Source organism: Dendropsophus ebraccatus, chromosome 12 (assembly GCF_027789765.1).
Source record: "Dendropsophus ebraccatus isolate aDenEbr1 chromosome 12, aDenEbr1.pat, whole genome shotgun sequence".
Classification (NCBI taxonomy): Eukaryota; Metazoa; Chordata; class Amphibia; order Anura; family Hylidae; genus Dendropsophus; species Dendropsophus ebraccatus.
In genome coordinates, this window is record NC_091465.1 from 37,342,939 (window position 1) to 37,361,321 (window position 18,383).

Consider the following 18,383-nt stretch of genomic DNA (forward strand, 5'->3'; position numbering starts at 1 on the left):
TCACTGCAGTGTACATATAATACACTGATCCATTAGATCAGCGATAGATTGCTTAGGGCTACTGAAGCCAAAAGTAATCTGTTACCGAGCTGGGATCAGCGTTATACAGACGCTGAGGCCCGGCCGGGTAAGCAGAAGGGATCGCCCCGTTGTTTGCGCAACTACAGACGTTTTTATGACATACGGCTTTGTTTTTTACATAGTGTGAACCCGGCCTTAGGCTATGTTCACACTACGTAAAAGTACAGCTGTTGTTGCCATCGCCCCCCCCCCCCTCTCAAGTGATGTCGGGGGGGGGGGGCGATGGCAACAACAGCTGTACTTTTACGTAGTCACTTTCCCTTTTCCTCTCCATCTGGCTCAGACCTCAATGACGATTTCTTCCAGCTACAATTCATCTCTTTTGAACCTGCCAGGCAAACATATTAGGCTCCGCACTTTTACAACTTCCACTTTTTTTGTGTCTTGTGCAGTAAAGTCAGTAGCTATGTGGGTTGCCCCCTGTATGCAGGATCCCCTGCTCTACCCCCATATGGTAATAATCCCACCTGTGCCCCTATATAGTAATATCCCCCTGTGCTGCATCCGGCATAGTAATAATCCCCCCTGTTCTCTGTCCCTTAGTAATATCCCCCTGTGCTCTGCCCCTTAGTAATATACCCCCCTGTTCTCTGCCCCTTAGTAATATACCCCCCTGTTCTCTGCCCCTTAGTAATATACCCCCCTGTTCTCTGCCCCTTAGTAATATACCCCCCTGTTCTCTGCCCCTTAGTAATATACCCCCTGTGCTCTGCCCCTTAGTAATAGCCCCCTGTGCTCTGCCCTTTAGTAATATCCCCCCTGTGCTCTGCCCCTTAGTAATATCCTCCCTGTGCTCTGCCCTTTAGTAATATACCCCCCTGTGCTCTGCCCCTTAGTAATATCCCCCCCTGTGCTCTGCCCCTTAGTAATATCCCCCTGTGCTCTGCCCCTTAGTAATATCCCCCCCTGGGCTCTGCCCCTTAGTAATATCCCCCCCTGGGCTCTGCCCCTTAGTAATATCCCCCTGGGCTCTGCCCCTTAGTAATATCCCCCTGGGCTCTGCCCCTTAGTAATATACCCCTGGGCTCTGCCCCTTAGTAATATACCCCTCGGCTCTGCCCCTTAGTTATATCCCCCTCGGCTCTGCCCCTTAGTTATATCCCCCTCGGCTCTGCCCCTTAGTAATATCCCCCTTGGCTCTGCCCCTTAGTAATATCCCCCTCGGCTCTGCCCCTTAGTAATTTCCCCCTGGGCTCTGCCCCTTAGTAATATCCCCCTGGGCTCTGCCCCTTAGTAATATCCCCCTGGGCTCTGCCCCTTAGTAATATCCCCCTGGGCTCTGCCCCTTAGTAATATCCCCCTCGGCTCTGCCCCTTAGTAATATACTCCTGTGCTCTGCCCCTTAGTAATATCCCCCTGTGCTCTGCCCCTTAGTAATATACCTGTCATGAATGTGCCTGTGTCAAACTCTTTGCGCCCCTCAGCTCGTGCTGCGCGGCTGAGATGGCGCTGATATTCAGTGTTTTTGTATGTTTGTGCAGTGTCCTGAACCTTGTCTGAACACTGGCCTATTTCCTCTGTTTTTGTTCAGCCACACTCGCTTTGCATGAGATACTCCTGGCTACTCCGGAGTTAACACTGATGCTGGTTAGCTAGTCTGATAGACTGTTCTCCCTGCCAGTCAGGTTGCCCTTGCCCCAGGTGTTCTGAGGAGATTAGGGGTCTGGTCCAATCAGCTTCTGCACTGGACCTCTGGTCTCCTATATAGTGTCTGCCAGCCTGCCTCTCACTGCCGGATATTGAGCTTGTCTCTGCCTGCTTGTGTTTCTGCTATTATCTGTCTTTTCTCTGACCCTTCTAGCCTTGTGTTCTGACCATCCTTGCTAGCCGCCTGCCCCTGACCATATTGCTTGTTTTTTGACTCTGCTATTGGATTGTGATTTCGTACTGTGCTGCCCGATGGTTGTGACCCGGACTGTCGACTATTCTTCATTGTGTTTCGTCTGTCTGTCTTGTCTTTGTGTCCCACCAAGCCAGTGCAGGGACTGCCGCCCAGTTGCTTGCCGCCATCTTAGGGCGGATTGTGGTAAGCAGGTAGAGGACAGTGGGCGGGGCTGAGCTTAGGGCTCACTGTCTTGTATTGTCCTGCTGTCTGGTTCCTGACAATACCCCTGTGCTCTGACCCTTAGTAATATCCCCCTTGGCTCTGCCACTTCGTAATATCCCCCAGTGCTTCCCCCCCTTAGTAATATCCCCCAGTGCTGCCCCCCCTTAGTAATATCCCTCTGTTCCCCCCCTTAGTAATATCCTGCTTACCCCCCAAGTTATTATATTCCAAAGTGCCCCCCCATAGTAATAATCCCACCTATTCTGTCACCATATTAATAATCCCCCCTGTGCTTCCCCCCCCCAAAAAAAACCCAAAAAAACAAACAAACATTATACTCACCTTAATACAGCAACATTCAGCGGGTCCCTGTCTCCTCTTCAGCCTGCGAGGAGCAGGCCGCCGCCCCCGCACACATCTTCTCTATCCAGCAGGCTCAGTGATATGAAGTCACTGGGCCTGCTAGAGGGAGTGGATGTGTGAGGGGGCCGCGACCTGACAGGTGCTGAGCGCTCGGAGGAGCGCGGTCCAGGAGGGGTAGCTGAGAGATCAGCTTATCGGTCGGCCGGGGCGAGTTATGAGGCGGGCGGCCGGGGCGAGCGATGAGGCGGGCAGCCGGCCTGCCGTCCAGGGGTGCCACCAGCGCCCCCAATCTGTCCGCACCCCGTGCGGTCGCCCGGCCCACCCGCCTCTAGAAACGCCCATGAATGAAACATAGCAACATAGTTCCAACTTTTTTCCAGAATTACAGGAGTGATAGTGACAATTTCATAAATGACTATAGAATAAAATTGCTATACTAAAATGTTTGAACCTCACTTACCCACCTTAGAAAAAAGACTTACTTTCTAGCACGGATCTCGCAGCTATCAGCGACTGGGTCTACAAGATGTTTTGAGACTAAGGGCTGTGGATCCGTATTTGCAGGATATTGTCCACCTGATCCATGTGGGATGATTAAATTGATAGAAATATTTACTTTCACTTTGGAGAATCCGTGTCAGAAGGTATCATATGACATTGTTATCATGAGCTGATGTGGTTCTTAACACCTAGAGAAAAACACATCATCAATATCTATACCTCTTCAGGAATGGAGTGACTTTGGCCTTAACCCTTTGAGGACCAAGCCCAAAATGACCCAGTGGACCGCGCAAACTTTCATTTTTGTGTTTTTGTTTTTTCGTCCTTCCCTTTTAAGAGCTCTAGCACTTTCAGTTTTCTATCTACAGGCCCATGTGGTGGATTGTTTTTTTACAGGAGTAGTTGCACTTTGTAATGGCGCCTTTCTTTCTACCATAATATGTATGATGGAACCCCAAAATATTATTTATGAAGATATAAATTGGTGAAATCGTAAAAAAAAAAAATGCAGTATGGTAACTTTTTTTTTTTTTTGGGGGGGGGGGGGGTGTTCCTGTGTCTACGTAATGCAATATATAGTAAAAGCGACTTGATAGCATTATTCTATAGGTCAGTCCAAACAAAACCGTATGCAGGTTTACACAGATTCTCTAATTTTATATATTTTATTTTATTAAATTCTTTTTTTTTTTGCAATTAATTATTAATAAAGTGGCCCTATTGTGACGCTTATAATGGTTTTAGTTTTTCACCTACAGGGCTGTATGAGGTGTCATTTTTTGCGCCAAGATCTCTAGTTTTTATTAATACCATATTCGTTTACGCTGTTCGCAATGACGATTGTTATATTTAAATAGATCGGGCAATTACGCACACTAAGGTATATTATATGTTTGTTTTATTTTATATGTTTTATTTATATAATGTGAAAGGGGGGGGTGATTTTAACTTTTATTGGGGAAGGGGGGGAGGGGTATTTGTAAAAACATTTTTACTTTTCTTTCACATTTTGAGTCCCCCTGAGGGACTTTTACATGAAATCATTAGATTGCATACACTGCTTAGCCATAGGCATAGCATTGATCAGTGTTATAGGCGTTCTGCTCATTGAACCTGCCTGTGGCAGACTCAATGAGCAGAAAGCCGATCGGACCGCACGGAGGAAGGTAAGAGACCTCCGGCGGTCCGATACAGCGACCGGGACCCCCGCAGTCCGCTGTTTCCTGTTTATTGCAACTTCATGATGAGATCGTGAGCTCCTCTGAGCTGGGTGTGGTGGCCTGTACCAGAGTATCAACTGCTTACAGGCCACTCGGTTGCTGGGGCTGCTTGTTCACTACCTCTTCCTCCAGACTCTCAAAGGCTTCAGTCCATCGGAGGTCTAGGACCCTGCATCACCCCATCGCATCATCTGTCTCCTCACTGATGCCCTCCTAGCCATTCTTCATACTGCAGAAAGCCATAGTTTGCACTTTGCACTTTGGATCAGTCATGTGCTGCAGTTTTACAGTTAAATTTAAATTCTCTTTTAAATTAAATTTACTTCAATTTATAATTTTCTCAGATGGCCACCGCCAGGATCTTGCCCATAATTAGGAGCAGGGTTACCACCAAAGGAAGGTTGTAAGTAATAAGAGGGACTTCCCATTTAAGAAAGATAAATTATAAACACATGTGATGTCTAGTAAAATCATCATTTATTTCCCTGGCAGGAAAAAAAAAACATTTTGTGGTATATTTTATCCTGACAATTGGGCAGGAAGCCACCAAGCTGCCAATATTGACATATATTCAATGCCCACCACCTTGATTCTTTTGGGATCCCAAACACAGTCTTCTTCCAACCTGCTTTCAACCATTCCACAATTAGGTGGCACCCAGGCGGTATCGTAGCCATAATCATGCCATGACTTTTGAAGATGACGGGTTTGGGGAGTAATCACCGCAACTTTTCCCACATTCACTCTGAGCTTCAGGACAACCTGATGTGTTTTATCACCCAGTGGGTATCTCAGAGCTTTGTCTTTGTCCCTGGATACATAAACCCCTCTTCCCAGCATTCCATCTTTAGACTGCATAAATCCATTTCGAATTATATTTAAAGCGGCTTCAGCTGTGGTGCCATGGTACATTATATAGATCTTCCTCTCCTCAGGCTGTAAACCAGCACTGAGAACCTCCGCATGAAATCCATATGAACGCTCCTCTGCCCAGATATCTTCAGCGAGTGCCATGATTGCTATAATTAAGAGAGATAATATAGTGAGTGGCAAGCAGCATTAACCAATATAACAGGTAAGAACTGGGACTAAAAAGCAGCACTGTCACATCCAGCCCACATAAAATATCACAACCCCCCCCACCCTTCATAACACCCCACCCCAGAGCGAATATTGCTGTATTAGGTCATACTGCTCAGCACTCTTTAAAGTGTCACTGGCGTTATAACTTACAAAATCTAAATCAACAGTAGATGTAATATAAAACATATTTGCAATTTAATTTTTTTTTTTGTTATCATGCTGTACTTATCTGAAATCCAGATCCAGTCTCCTGAAGGCAGCTTTTTAGTCTTGAAAAAAAGACAATAAACTTGTGAAGTCTCAGCCAGTACAGAGAGTCACGCCTCAATGCGTCCATCAATCACATGACTGATGTCTTTTCTATGTGCAGATGACGGAAACTTCCTGTGTTTAATCACTTTTTTTCAGAATCTACGCACAGTTATCGTGAATGTAAATTGCAAACTTACTACTGTTGATTCAGATTTTGAAAAGTTATAATGACAGTGATAGTTGACAACATTGTGGCTATCTCCTATTTATCTATCTATCTATCTATCTATCTATCTATCTAACTATCTAGTTTGAAGAGATAAATACAGCACTCAAAATTCAAAGTAATATGTTTTCTTTATTTAAGAGCTCTTTGCCTGGGTGAAATAAAAAAACATGTTACTTTGAATTTCATTTGGAGTGCTGCGGTGACTTTCCATGTTTATCTATCTATCTATCTATCTATCTGGTGTGGAGGAGTCCGTGGAGCCTCATTGAAGAGTCTCAAAACACAGGACTAGCCAGATATCCCTCCGGGAAGGACCCAGCCAAGGGGCAGCTCCTGTTAGGAAACCACCAAATCCACCATATTAAGTGGCCCTATAAGTCAGTGTAATGACAAGGGATAAATCAAGGCTAGGTAACCATCCACAGACAGCTGTTTCGGGGTGTTGCCCCTCATCAGTGTGGAGCAGGATTCTGGCTAGGTGGGAGCAATGCCTAGTAGAGCCATAAGAGAAACAGATTGCTGAACTCAGGGAGAACAGCAAAATGACAACACTGCCGGCTGCTAATTAAAGCGCTCAATGCAGTGAAGTCCTAGGTGCATTGCCCCCTGGGAAACATGAGTATGCAAAAGAGGAGTCCGTGGAGCCTCATTGAAACAGCTGTCTGTGGATGGTTACCTAGCCTTGATTTATCCCTTGTCATTACACTGACTTATAGGGCCACTTAATATGGTGGATTTGGTGGTTTCCTAACAGGAGCTGCCACTTGGCTGGGTCCTTCCCGGAGGGATATCTGGCTAGTCCTGTGTTTTGAGACTCTTCAATGAGGCTCCACGGACTCCTCTTTTGCATACTCATGTTTCCCAGGGGGCAATGCACCTAGGACTTCACTGCATTGAGCGCTTTAATTAGCAGCCGGCAGTGTTGTCATTTTGCTGTTCTCCCTGAGTTCAGCAATCTGTTTCTCTTATGTATCTATCTGGTGGAGATAGTACCAAAGCACTCCATAAAAAAAAAAGGACGTATGTTGTTTGGACTCCCACTTACCACTCAATAAATATAACCTCCATGCTGTGCTGTTCTAATATGATGCTACAGACATGAGGTATATATAACTGCACAGGCACCGGTAATGGCGTACTGCTCATTTACTGATGGCCTCTTTACAGTAAATGAAGAGGTGTGGTTACAGTGGGAGACACCAATCAGCAAAAAGTAAACAAAGCCATGTCAAACAGCATGCTTTATCTAGGCATAGTTGCCAACAGTCCCGGTTTTACTGGGACTATCTCGATTTAGAGCAAACAGTCCTGGCAAATCCATGTCCCAGGTATGTCCCAGGAAGCTGCACCCCCTGCCACCCCCTACACTTTTTTTTTTTTTTTAGTTTATTTTTATTTTCTGTTAAAAAAGAAATTTACAAAAAGAAGTTCACCACGCAGGGAGTTCCACAGATCTACATACAAAACAACCATGTCATAGCAAAATCCGACACATACATAATGCCATACTACCCACACACACACCCCCCCCCCCCCCCTGGCTGGCGAAAAGGAAAAAAAAAACCTACACCTTTAGTTATAAGCACGAATGACTGCTAATAGCTGACAGTGTACTTACACATCAGGGAACCATAAGCTCCCACTGTGACAGTATTTATTGCAGTTGCAGGCAGTATCTGCCTCAAGCCACAAGGGGCTGCTCTCTCCTCCTGGCAAGCGGCGCAAGTGACCTCACTTATGAAGAGCAGAGGTAACCATACAGGTGAGCACAGTATAGCTTTTTTTGTTTTAATTACAGATGAAGGGGTAGTTGTATGATTATGAAGGGGCAGGAGGATGATAAAGGGGGTAGTAGTATAATGATGGAGGAGCAGGAGGATGAAAGGGTAGTAGTATGATGATGATGATGATGGAGGAGCAGGAGGATGAAGGGGGTAGTAATATGATGATAAAGGAGCAGAAGGATAAAGGGGGTAGTAGTATGATGATGTAGGGGCAGGAAGATGATGAAGGGGTAGTAGTATAATGATGGTGGGGCAGGAGGATGAAGGGGGTAGTAGTATGATGATGGAGCACAAGGAGCGGCATCAAATGGGCACACATTATCAATATATACAATTAGTCGAGTTCTATCTCTGGGCCACAGCCTATTTGCTGTTCTGAGGCGAGTCGTGTAATATATTGGAAACCTGAAACTGGGGTGTGTAATACACTGGGGACCAGATACTGGGGTGTGTAATATACTGAGGACCTGATACTGGGGTGTGTAATACACTGGGGACCTGATACTGGGGTTACCTAAACTACCAGGCACATCACTGGGGGTTAATTAGACTACCAGGGACTTCACTGGGGGTTAACTAGGACTTCCAGAGACATAACTGGGGGTTAATTAGGACTGCCAGGGACATAACTGGGGGTTAATTAGGACTGCCAGGGACATAACTGGGGGTTAATTAGGACTGCCAGGGACATAACTGGGGGTTAATTAGGACTGCCAGGGACATAACTGGGGGTTAATTAGGACTGCCAGGGACATCACTGGGGGTTAATTAGGACTGCCAGGGACATAACTGGGGGTTAATTAGGACTGCCAGGGACATAACTGGGGGTTAATTAGGACTTCCAAGGACATCACTGGGAGACTACCCAGGACTACCAGGGGGAAAAAATCCAAAGAAAAATTGCTAAAAATAGATTTTAGTACATAATACAATCATAGGATAAAATACACAGAGGTATACTACCAGATATGGGAACATATATCATTGGGGTATTATGTTATGATAACTAATTTAAATAAAAGTAATAAATGCAATACATAATTTAAAAAAAAAAAAAGAAATAGAAAGAGCTAGCTCCTGATGAAGTGAGCGAAATATGAGTCGGGCTGTTGGCGCTGGAGAAGAGTAAGATATCAATGTGGTAGTTCGCGTTCACCTCTTTTTCTTTGTCTTGTATATTGGCTTTTTTTTTGTTCTTCCGTTGGACTTAATCTCTGAGCTTGACTGTGTAGGACATTCAGTGGACAGTAATTACTTCCACCTTATATATTGTAACATTGCCTACAAAGCTTTCCCAGGCAGCATAGGAGGTCATTCATTATAATCTTTATTAAGTGCCATATACTTGGTGACCCCTTGAGGGCGCTAACATCACCTGAGCACCCTCTTTTCTATTTTTTTTTTTATTTATTGCATTTATTACTGTTATTTAAATTGGTTATTATAGCACACCCCACTGATATCTGTCCCCATCTCCGGTAGTATACATCTATGTATTTTATCCTATGATTGTATTACGTACTAAAATCTGTTTAATAAATAACTATATATTTTTCTCTACTTTGGTATGGTTTTTGCAATTTTTCTTTGGATTTTTTTGGATTTTTGATTGCAAACTAATAACTGTTTGGCAGACTCTTTTTGGTTTTCTTTAGGACTACCAGGGGCATCACTGGCGGTTAACCCAACCCACGCTACTGCCACGCACAGTATAACATTGAGTGCAGCGCCCGTGTAGTGTATGGCCCACGAATGATTTTATAAAGGAACTTGCACAAGAAAGCATGACAGATCCAGCTCCTCTGGAGAATCACACAGGTTAGACATTTATGCTATGCAAGACTGTTCCTTGCATAGCACTAGGGAATTTAAAAATCTCTATATGTTTTGAAGGTCAGTGCCATATTTTTGCCATATATGAAATCACGACATCCTCAACATAGGTGTGGTGTTTTTTTCACCAATTTTGTGGCATTTTTAAAATATTTGTAAATGTGTGTTTTATTTTTGTCTGGGTTTTGTGTGTGTGTTTTCCATATTAAATCCATGAACCACATGATCAAAACATTTATGGCTTGTAACAGGAAAAATGCAACAGAAAAAAAACACAACTGACAAATGTGATAAAATAGAAGAAAAAAAAAGAAGGAAAAAAAATTACTTGAAAATACATAAAGCACCAAATAAAATAGTGTTTGGGCGGGCGATTTTTCTGGTAAAAAAAGAAGGTCTAAAACTTCCTTGGTAGATTTCTGTGTTATATCACCTCATTACAATGATTTATTTATTTTTCAGGCATTTAGCATAGTAAAGTACATGAATAATATGTAACTCTTTATGGTAAATTACCTTGTGTTCTGTGGTAATGATGATCGTCACCTCAGCAATAACTTTCGTTATTCAGGAGCTAAAATACATTAAATAAGAAGATAATTGCACTGTATCTCAGTAAATGCATCCGCCACAGAAAGAAAATGGTTAGGTGACCCCTTTCTTGCTGGAGAGGGCACCAGCCCTGGCACACAGAGTTTTCTGGGCTGGAGGGAAGAACTAAACTTTCACCACCTGTGGGCCAGACTGTGGTCTGCAGGGGGTGAGAGGGGGTCCAGGGGGTTACAGTCTGGTCCTCAGGGGCTTAAATGAACCCTCTCTGGGCCAGAATGTGCTCTATTCTGGTCTTCTCCTTGTCTTCTTTGAGTCAGCGGCTAAGCCAGGACTTTGCGGCAGCCCCTGATTGGCTGAGATGACACTTGTGCAGCGTCATCTCAGCCATTCAGTGGCTGCATCGATGTCTGGCTCAATCACTGATTGTCAGATGACATCTTTGAGGAGCCAGAGCCCAGCACACTAAGCTAGAAGTGCTCTGGCGAAGAATGAAGACATCTGTGGTGGGTATAAACACTCCCCTTCCTCCCCCAGCACTGCAACCATCCCAGCAAGGAAGGGGGGCATTTAACCCCCATCTGTGCTGGGATGGGTACAGTGTGAGATCAATCTGGCCCCCAGAGGGTTAAGTCTGGATGCCATGGGGTCCACATTGGGGTCCACATTGTTCAGTCTGGCACCCAACAGGTTAAGTGTGGATGCGATGCATCCTCACTTAATGCCTTATGTGCCAGTCTGTAAGTGGCATCTGAAAAGCGACACTAAAAAAACGTAGTAAAGATATGATATGGCGTTTTTTAGTGAAGCAGAAACTTCCATTCTATGGGAGAAAATCGCCACACCTTGATAATGCTGCATTTTGACAAAACTGCCACAGAGGCTCGAAAACGCCAAGGAGGAGTGAAAAACGCCACCCCAAAAAACGCCATGTGCGTAAGTCAAAAAATGAACTTCGATTGACTTCCAGCTAACATCTGGCCGCTGGCATTTTTGAAAAACAAAACAAAACGCTGTGATGTTTTTATTTCCGTTTTTACAGGATTTTAAGGCAGTGTTAAAGTGGTTGTCCAGCGAAAATCTTTCTTTCAAATCAACTGGTGTGAGAAATTTATATAAATTTGTAATTTACTTCTATTAAAAAATATCAAGTCTTCCCATACTAATCAGCTGATGTATGTCATGCAGGAAGTGTTTTATTTTCAGTCTGACAGTGCTCTCTGCTGACACTCTGGCCCAGACAGGAACTGTCTAGAGCACGAGGGGTTCTGTGGGGATTCAGACTGAAAATAAAACATAATTTCCTGCATGACATACAGCAGCTGATAAGTATGGGAAGACTTGAGATTTTTTAAATAGAAGTAAATTACAAATCTATATACCTTTATAAAATCAGTTGATTTGGAAGAAAAAGATTTTCACTAGACAACTTCTTTAAGCCAGCCTCAGAGGAACAAGACTATAAGGCCATGTTCACACAACGTATGCTTTGTATAAATCACGGCTGTTGTTGCAAATTGCAGCAATGGCCGTGATTTATTCAAAACACACGTTCTATTGTAATGAATGGAATCCCGGCCGGAGTGTATGCACATAGTATATGCCCTGGCCGAGATTCCACCCGGCCGCAAGAAAAACTGACATGTCAGTTTTCTGCGGCCGATATTCATTGAATAGCGGCCGCAGAGAACCTGTCAGTTTATGCAATGGAGCATGCGGCTCTGGCCGCACGCTTTATTGTGTGCAGCGGTAAATTTGAATACGGGTGCTGTGATCTTCGGGTCACAGAACGGTTGGTGTTATACTAAATGTGAACATAGCCTGAAACTGCATTAAGCGTGTAAGGGGGAAACCTTACATTGTTTGGAGGTTTTTTGTTTTTTTTAACCCTTTAAGGACATGGCCCATTTTCGTTTTTACGTTTTCGGTTTTTCCTCCTTGTGTTTAAAAGGTCATAGCACTTGCATTTTTCCCCCTAGAGACCCACATGAGCCCTTATTTTTTGCGTCACTAATTGTACTTTGCAATTACAGGCTGAATTTTTGCATAAAGTACACTGCAAAACCAGAAAAAAATTCAAAGTGTGGTGAAATTGAAAAAAAAAAAACGCATTTCTTTTATTTGGGGGAAATGTGTTTTTACGCCATTCGCCCTGGGGTAAAACTGACTTGTTATGCATGTTCCTCAAGTCGTTACGATTAAAACGATATATAACATGTATAACTTATATTGTATCTGATGGCCTGTAAAAAATTCAAACCGTTGTTAACCAATATACGTTCCTTAAAATCGCTCCATTCCCAGGCTTATAGCGCTTTTATCCTTTGGTCTATGGGGCTGTGCGAGGTGTTATTTTTTGCGCCATGATGTGATCTTTCTATCGGTACCTTGATTGCGCATATACGACTTTTTGATCGCTTTATATTACATTTTTTCTGGATTTGATGCGACCAAAAATGCGCAATTTTGCACTTTGGGATTTTTTTGCGCTGACGCCGTTTACCGTACGAGATCAGGAATGTGATTAATTAATAGTTCGGGCGATTACGCACGCGGCAATAGCAAACATGTTTATTTATTTATTTATTTGTTTACTTTTATTTAAAACCTGGGAAAAGGGGGGTGATTCAGACTTTTATTAGGGGAGGGGGCTTTTTACTATTAACAACACTTTTTTTTTTTTTTTACACATATACTAGAAGCCCCCCTGGGGTTAGGGTTATTCCTCCCTGGGGTTAGGGTTATTCCCCCTGGGGGACTTCTAGTATATACACTTGGATCTCTCATTGAGATCTCTGCAGCATAGATATGCTGCAGAGATCCATGAGATCGGCACTCGTTTGCTTTCGGCTGCTGCAGCCGAAAACGAACAAGTGCCGAGCCGAGGACGGCGCCATCTTGGACGCGTCCCCGGCCGGCATCAGTAACGGAGATCGCTCCTCCGGGACAAGGTCCCGGAGGAGCGATCTCCCCCACTAGACCCCAGGGAAACGTTGCCTCCGGTAATCGGAGGCAGCTGTCAACTTTGACAGCTGTCTCCGATTAGCTAATTAGCGGGCACGGCGATCAGACCGTGCCCGCTAATAGCAGCGGTCCCGGTCTACTCGCAGCACCCGGGATCGCGGCACTTCAAAGCGGGGCCGCCGCGCGGCCCCGCTTTGAAGTGCAAGTGAGGACATATGACGTACGCATACGTCCTATGTCCTTAAGAGGCTGCCTGGAGGCCCTTTAATAAAATGTTTGTGAAATAAATATTTTATATTTTATATTGGTATAATAAAAGCTGGGGTGCCGGGGTGAAGGCCACCCGACCCCCCCGCTAGAGCCCCCGATACTTACCCAATCTCGACAGGTTCCGCTCCTGAAGCCGGTCCCGGGACCGATATATCCTTGCTGGAAGCCCTGCGTGCACGCTGCATAGGCGAGATGGGGTACGTACCCGGGGCTCTAGCGGGGGGTCGGGCGGCCTTCATACCGGCACGGGGAGTGACAGGTTCCCTTTAAAGAGGTTGTCCATGAAAAATGAATACCTGGCCATGCTGCACATTCCCTCTTGCAACTGAGTCCTGGAGTTTTCAGAACATCCAATGACGTTGTGCTCCCATAGGAAACAGTCACTCAGTTTAAAGTTTATGCTGAGTGGTCATCTCCAGTGGGAGCAGGACGTCATTGTAAGTGCAGAGTGGCAGGCCCACAATCCGGTAGGACAGGTAAGTATAAATTTTTCCCAGACAACCCCTTTAATAATTTCAGTGAGGGATATGGGGGAAGGTGGAGTAAAATAATTATATAGATTCTAGTCTGTAGTACAAAGCAGAGCTTTGGCTGTCCAAACATGATTGAAATTATTGCATTGCAACAACTGGAGGGCTGCAAGTTTGAAACCCCAGTTATAAAGTGTTACTGACTAAACTTTTACCATCAAGTAACAGTCCACAAGTTTCCTTACAACTCATTGTACTGATCTGTACTGCAGCTCTAGAGCTGTTAGGGCTTATTCCCAAATCCCATATTTTAGGGATGCTACAGACGGGGAAGCCCTGTAGTGGACATTTTCCTCGCCTGGCATGATGTATCAATATCATGCCGGGAGCAGAGAAACTGTTTGAATCTACTCGGCACTGTAATGACACAGTCGCGCAGCATCTGCAGGGCTTTCCTGTTTGTAGCGTCTATAAAGTATGGAACATAGGAATAAGCCCTTAGTTGTGTCTCCATGTACAGGAGCTGGAGGAACTTTACAACATGTTCTCTGTAATAATGTGGGTATCCATCAAATGCACTGTTTTCAAAGTGCACACAATGATGTCACAGTGATTCCCAGGACTCATAGTAAGCTATGTTAAAGGTATGTTCACACTGAGTAAAAGCAGCAGAATTCCTGCCTTAGTGTCTCTATGGGATGGCTCGCTTGCCTCTGCTTATAGAATTGACATGTCAGTTTTTTGAGTGGGGAGCAACCGAAGCAGAGGCATGCGAGTCATGTCACAGAGACACTGTGTGACACTGAGGCAGACGGGATTCCACGGTGGGGGGGGGGATCCACTGCGGGATTCCACCATTTTTACTCCATGTGAACGAGCCCTAACAGTGGAAGCATTTTGTGAAAGTATTTACAGTGATATGATGAGATGCCTGCACTGCACCCATGGGAGCTTGTAATATCTGCCCTATGAGGTGTTTACATGCAGAGATTTATTCCCTGTGAGCTCCATGCTCTGGTCAGTGCAGGATCAGGATTATTGTCAACAGAGGGCACTGACTGCAGCCTGATCAGATAGAAGGAAGAGCAGGGTCACTAAACCATTGTACTGTATGTAACATGTCCCAGAGCTGCCTCCTGTCATCCACATCTGACCAGCCCATATACCAGGTCTATTACAGCCTGCTTCTGCTTTACAATGGTGAGACAAGCAAGTGCAGTAAATAAAAGAGGGAATGGACAAACCAGGTAGCTAAAAAGTCAGCTTCTGCCTGAAGCAGCCAGGAAGGAAGTTAGAGGAAACACTTGTTACCAGACTGGAGCTGACTGGGCTCCACCTGTGGGGTCCTCATGCTGATCAGCCCTTAGGAGCCTGGGTGGACTGTGGCTGGCTGCACTGTATCTTATGTCTGGGGCTTGTCAGCAGGGGACACACAATGTTATACTTATTTATGCAGGCTAGATGGTCCTGGAATCCAGTGCAGTAGTGTGAGATGGAGGAAGCTAATCTCCTATCACTGCTGCCATGATCTCACACTGGGAGCTCAGAGCGGTGGTGCAGGGAGCTGGAGGCTCCTTACACCCCTGCGTTATGTACAGTTGTTTTATGTAAGGTACTCCCCAAGTTAAAAAAACTTTTTTCTCATGCTTTGCATACTTAGAAACAAGTAAGCCAAGTAAGATGAACTCATAAAGCTGCTGCTATGTACTCACCAGATGCCAGAGGACGCAGGAATGAGGCAGTTTTCTGCACTTTGCTGCTTTTTATTACGTTTCTAAACTATTTAAGTTTCGTTTCTGAAATGTTACGTCTGCATTGTTTTCTTTTTTTCTTGAAAAGTTTAATAATTTGTTTATGTAGAATAGTTGAAGACCAAAAGAAGACGAAGGCAGGAAATGAGAAAGCAAATATATAAAAGATATTTCTACTCTCATGTCTCTCTCTGGACTTGCTTAATTAAAGGGGTTTTCCCAAGGCGCAGGGGGAATGAGAACCAGACGCAGCGCTGATGAGTTAAATTGGTCCTGCATCGTGTCAGCTGTTTTGTTTTTCACCTGTTCACACATTGTTTTCCTTCAAAAATATGGCAGTGTTTTGGTAATATTTTATTTGTCTCCTTCACAGAGACAGTCCTAGATGCGCCACACCCCAATTAGTGGTGCTGCACGGGGATATCAATGGACCTGTCATCCATATAATAAAACCAAAAAACAAGCAGGCTAGTAGATTCCACCTAGGTGGTCCACTTGCGTCCACCGGCGCTACTCACTATAAATATATATATATATAATGGAAAGCTGTCCAAAAGGAGTACAAGTGTCACATATGGAGTCCCCTCCTGGGCTAAAAACAACACTGGCTAACTCTGAAGCCTTGCCAATCCATCTAATACAGGCACTACAGGTCCCAGCTCGCCCTCTCCAGCATAAAATTCCATAAAACTGATCCTACCTGGGTAATTGGAGCAAACAGAAAGAGAGCAGGTCCAGCACAGACGGTCCGCGGCAGGAGGAAACAGAATGCAAATCCAGTGTATACAGTCTGGGATATTGGATGCAGTGGCAAAAGTGATAATCCTTCAGAACTTAAGTCCAGGAACAGGCAGTGTAGTGGATGGAGTGTGGGCACGCTCCGGCCGGCAGCGTGCACCACAAAAATTTCCGCTCGTAGATCTTAGTGACGTCACAGAGACATAGTAAGGAGTCCGTAGTAGACCAGAAAAACTCCCACTAGTTTCAGAAAATGGTTCGTTTTCCTTCGTCAGGGAGCTCCTTACTTTGTCTCTGTGATGTCACTAAGATCCACGGGCGGAAATTTTTGTGGTGCACGCTGCCGGCCGGGGCGTGCCCACACTCCATCCACTACACTGCCTGTTCCTGGACTTAAGTTCTAAAGGATTATCACTTTTGCCACTGCATCCAATATCCCAGACTGTATACAATGGATTTGCATTCTGTTTCCTCCTGCCGCGGACCGTCTGTGCTGGACCTGCTCTCTTACTGTTTCTCCAATTACCCAGGTAGGATCAGTTTTATGGAATCTTATGCTGGAGAGGACGAGCTGGGACCTGTAGTGCCTGCATTAGACGGATTGGCAAGGCTTCAGAGTTAGCCAGTGTTGTTTTTAGCCCAGGAGTGGACTTCATATGTGACACTTGTACTGCTTTTGGACAGCTTTCCATTATATACTGTATATATTTATAGTGAGTAGCGCCGGTGGACGCAAGTGGACCACCTAGGTGGAATCTACTAGCTTGCTTGTTTTTTTTAACTGTGGTTGAACATACATTTCACAGAACAAGTAAGCCAACCCGAGAAGTACACCACCAAAAGTCAAATTAGAATTCACAGTAGGAGGTACACGATTAAAACACTTTTAATGTAATTTGCTAAAATAACAGCCCCCACATAAACATCGCACAAATAAAACCAACAGAGGAGCCAGTTGCATCTAAGAGCTCCCTATAGCAGCGCCATATACGAGTCACATGACATGTGTCACTACAAACACAGATATGATTTCTTACCACTCTGATGTGTTCATGGAGACTGTGATCAGACTTTAGCAGGGTCTGTCCTCATCACCACTAGATGGATACAAGAAGGGCACAAGAAGAGATTAACCCCATTATACCCTATTGGGGAGATGTAGTGAACTACCCCTGCATGCACAGGGTCTATGGAGCACTCGCCCTAAGAAGGACGACCCCTATCTACCCCTTTGTCTTTCCCTGGTATACCATCCACGCATGTGCCCTTCTTGTGGCTTCGACACGTTTCTTGCATGTTCAGGAGTCCTCAGGGAGAAAAGGCAATAAGGCAGGGAGAGAATGGGGTAACAGTAATAGGAAACAGGGTAACTTTGTAATGAAGTCCCAGCATATACAGAGCCGACTAGTGAGTCACTCTATAGGGGTTACTATGCATGCAGACAGTGGTTTGACCAGCATACAAAAGACTGTATCTACTCACATTGGAGGTCTGGCAGTGGCTCCCCTCTGATGTGCATATCCCTGATTCACTGATATATACACATATGCAACAAGATTTTTTTTTTTTAAAAAGGGAAGTTGTTTGCAGGGCCGTGCCAGTGTTCAACATGCCTTATCTGCCTAGACCACCAAAAACAAACACTAGTGCACAGGGGATAAATAGTATTGTGAGACCATGACCACATACCATAAAAACATGGGGGGAGATTTATCAAACATGGTGTAAAGTGAAACTGGCACAGTTGCCCCTAGCAACCAATCAGATTCCAGCTTTCATTTTCCAAAGACTCTGTGAGGAATGAAAGGTGGAATCTGACTGGTTGCTAGGGGCAACTGAGCCAGTTTCACTTTACACCATGTTTGATAAATCTCCCCCTTGGTGTCTGAATATTTATATTCTCCATACTGTTACTGAACAAAATACCCCATACAAAAACCAATATTACCCCATACAGTGACCATGGTAATCCTCTGGTCCTTAAGAGGGGTTAACATGGGACAAAAGGCAACAGGGTAGGGGCTAAATCTTTCCAGCTTGAAAGCAGAGACTTTCCCCAGAGGTCAGGGGGCAGGTGATTGGCTGATGTAATTGGTCAGTTAAGGGGCTACATCAAAGAAGATGGGGCTCTCTTCCACAGCGATAGCACAGTGATAGGTAGAAGTAGGGTCGAGCAGGGTCATAAGGTCGTATATGGAGATAAAAGGCCTGGGTTGCAGAACAGTCAGGGTCTGTCTGCCTGTGCATT

The 18,383-nt window shown here is 44.7% G+C and overlaps 1 long non-coding RNA gene across 2 annotated transcripts; it reads right to left on the reverse strand.

Annotated features, from left to right (window-relative positions):
* Positions 1–4,667: 4,667 nt before the first annotated feature.
* Positions 4,668–17,660, reverse strand: LOC138769154 (uncharacterized). Of its 2 annotated transcripts, XR_011359216.1 has the most exons (4): positions 17,618–17,660; positions 17,173–17,232; positions 9,910–9,967; positions 4,668–5,231 (listed from the first exon to the last, which is right to left on the reverse strand). It is a non-coding gene; the product is annotated as an uncharacterized lncRNA (long non-coding RNA). The 2 variants fall into 2 exon arrangements; XR_011359215.1 differs by lacking the exons at positions 17,173–17,232; positions 17,618–17,660 and adding an exon at positions 15,359–15,408.
* Positions 17,661–18,383: the final 723 nt, after the last annotated feature.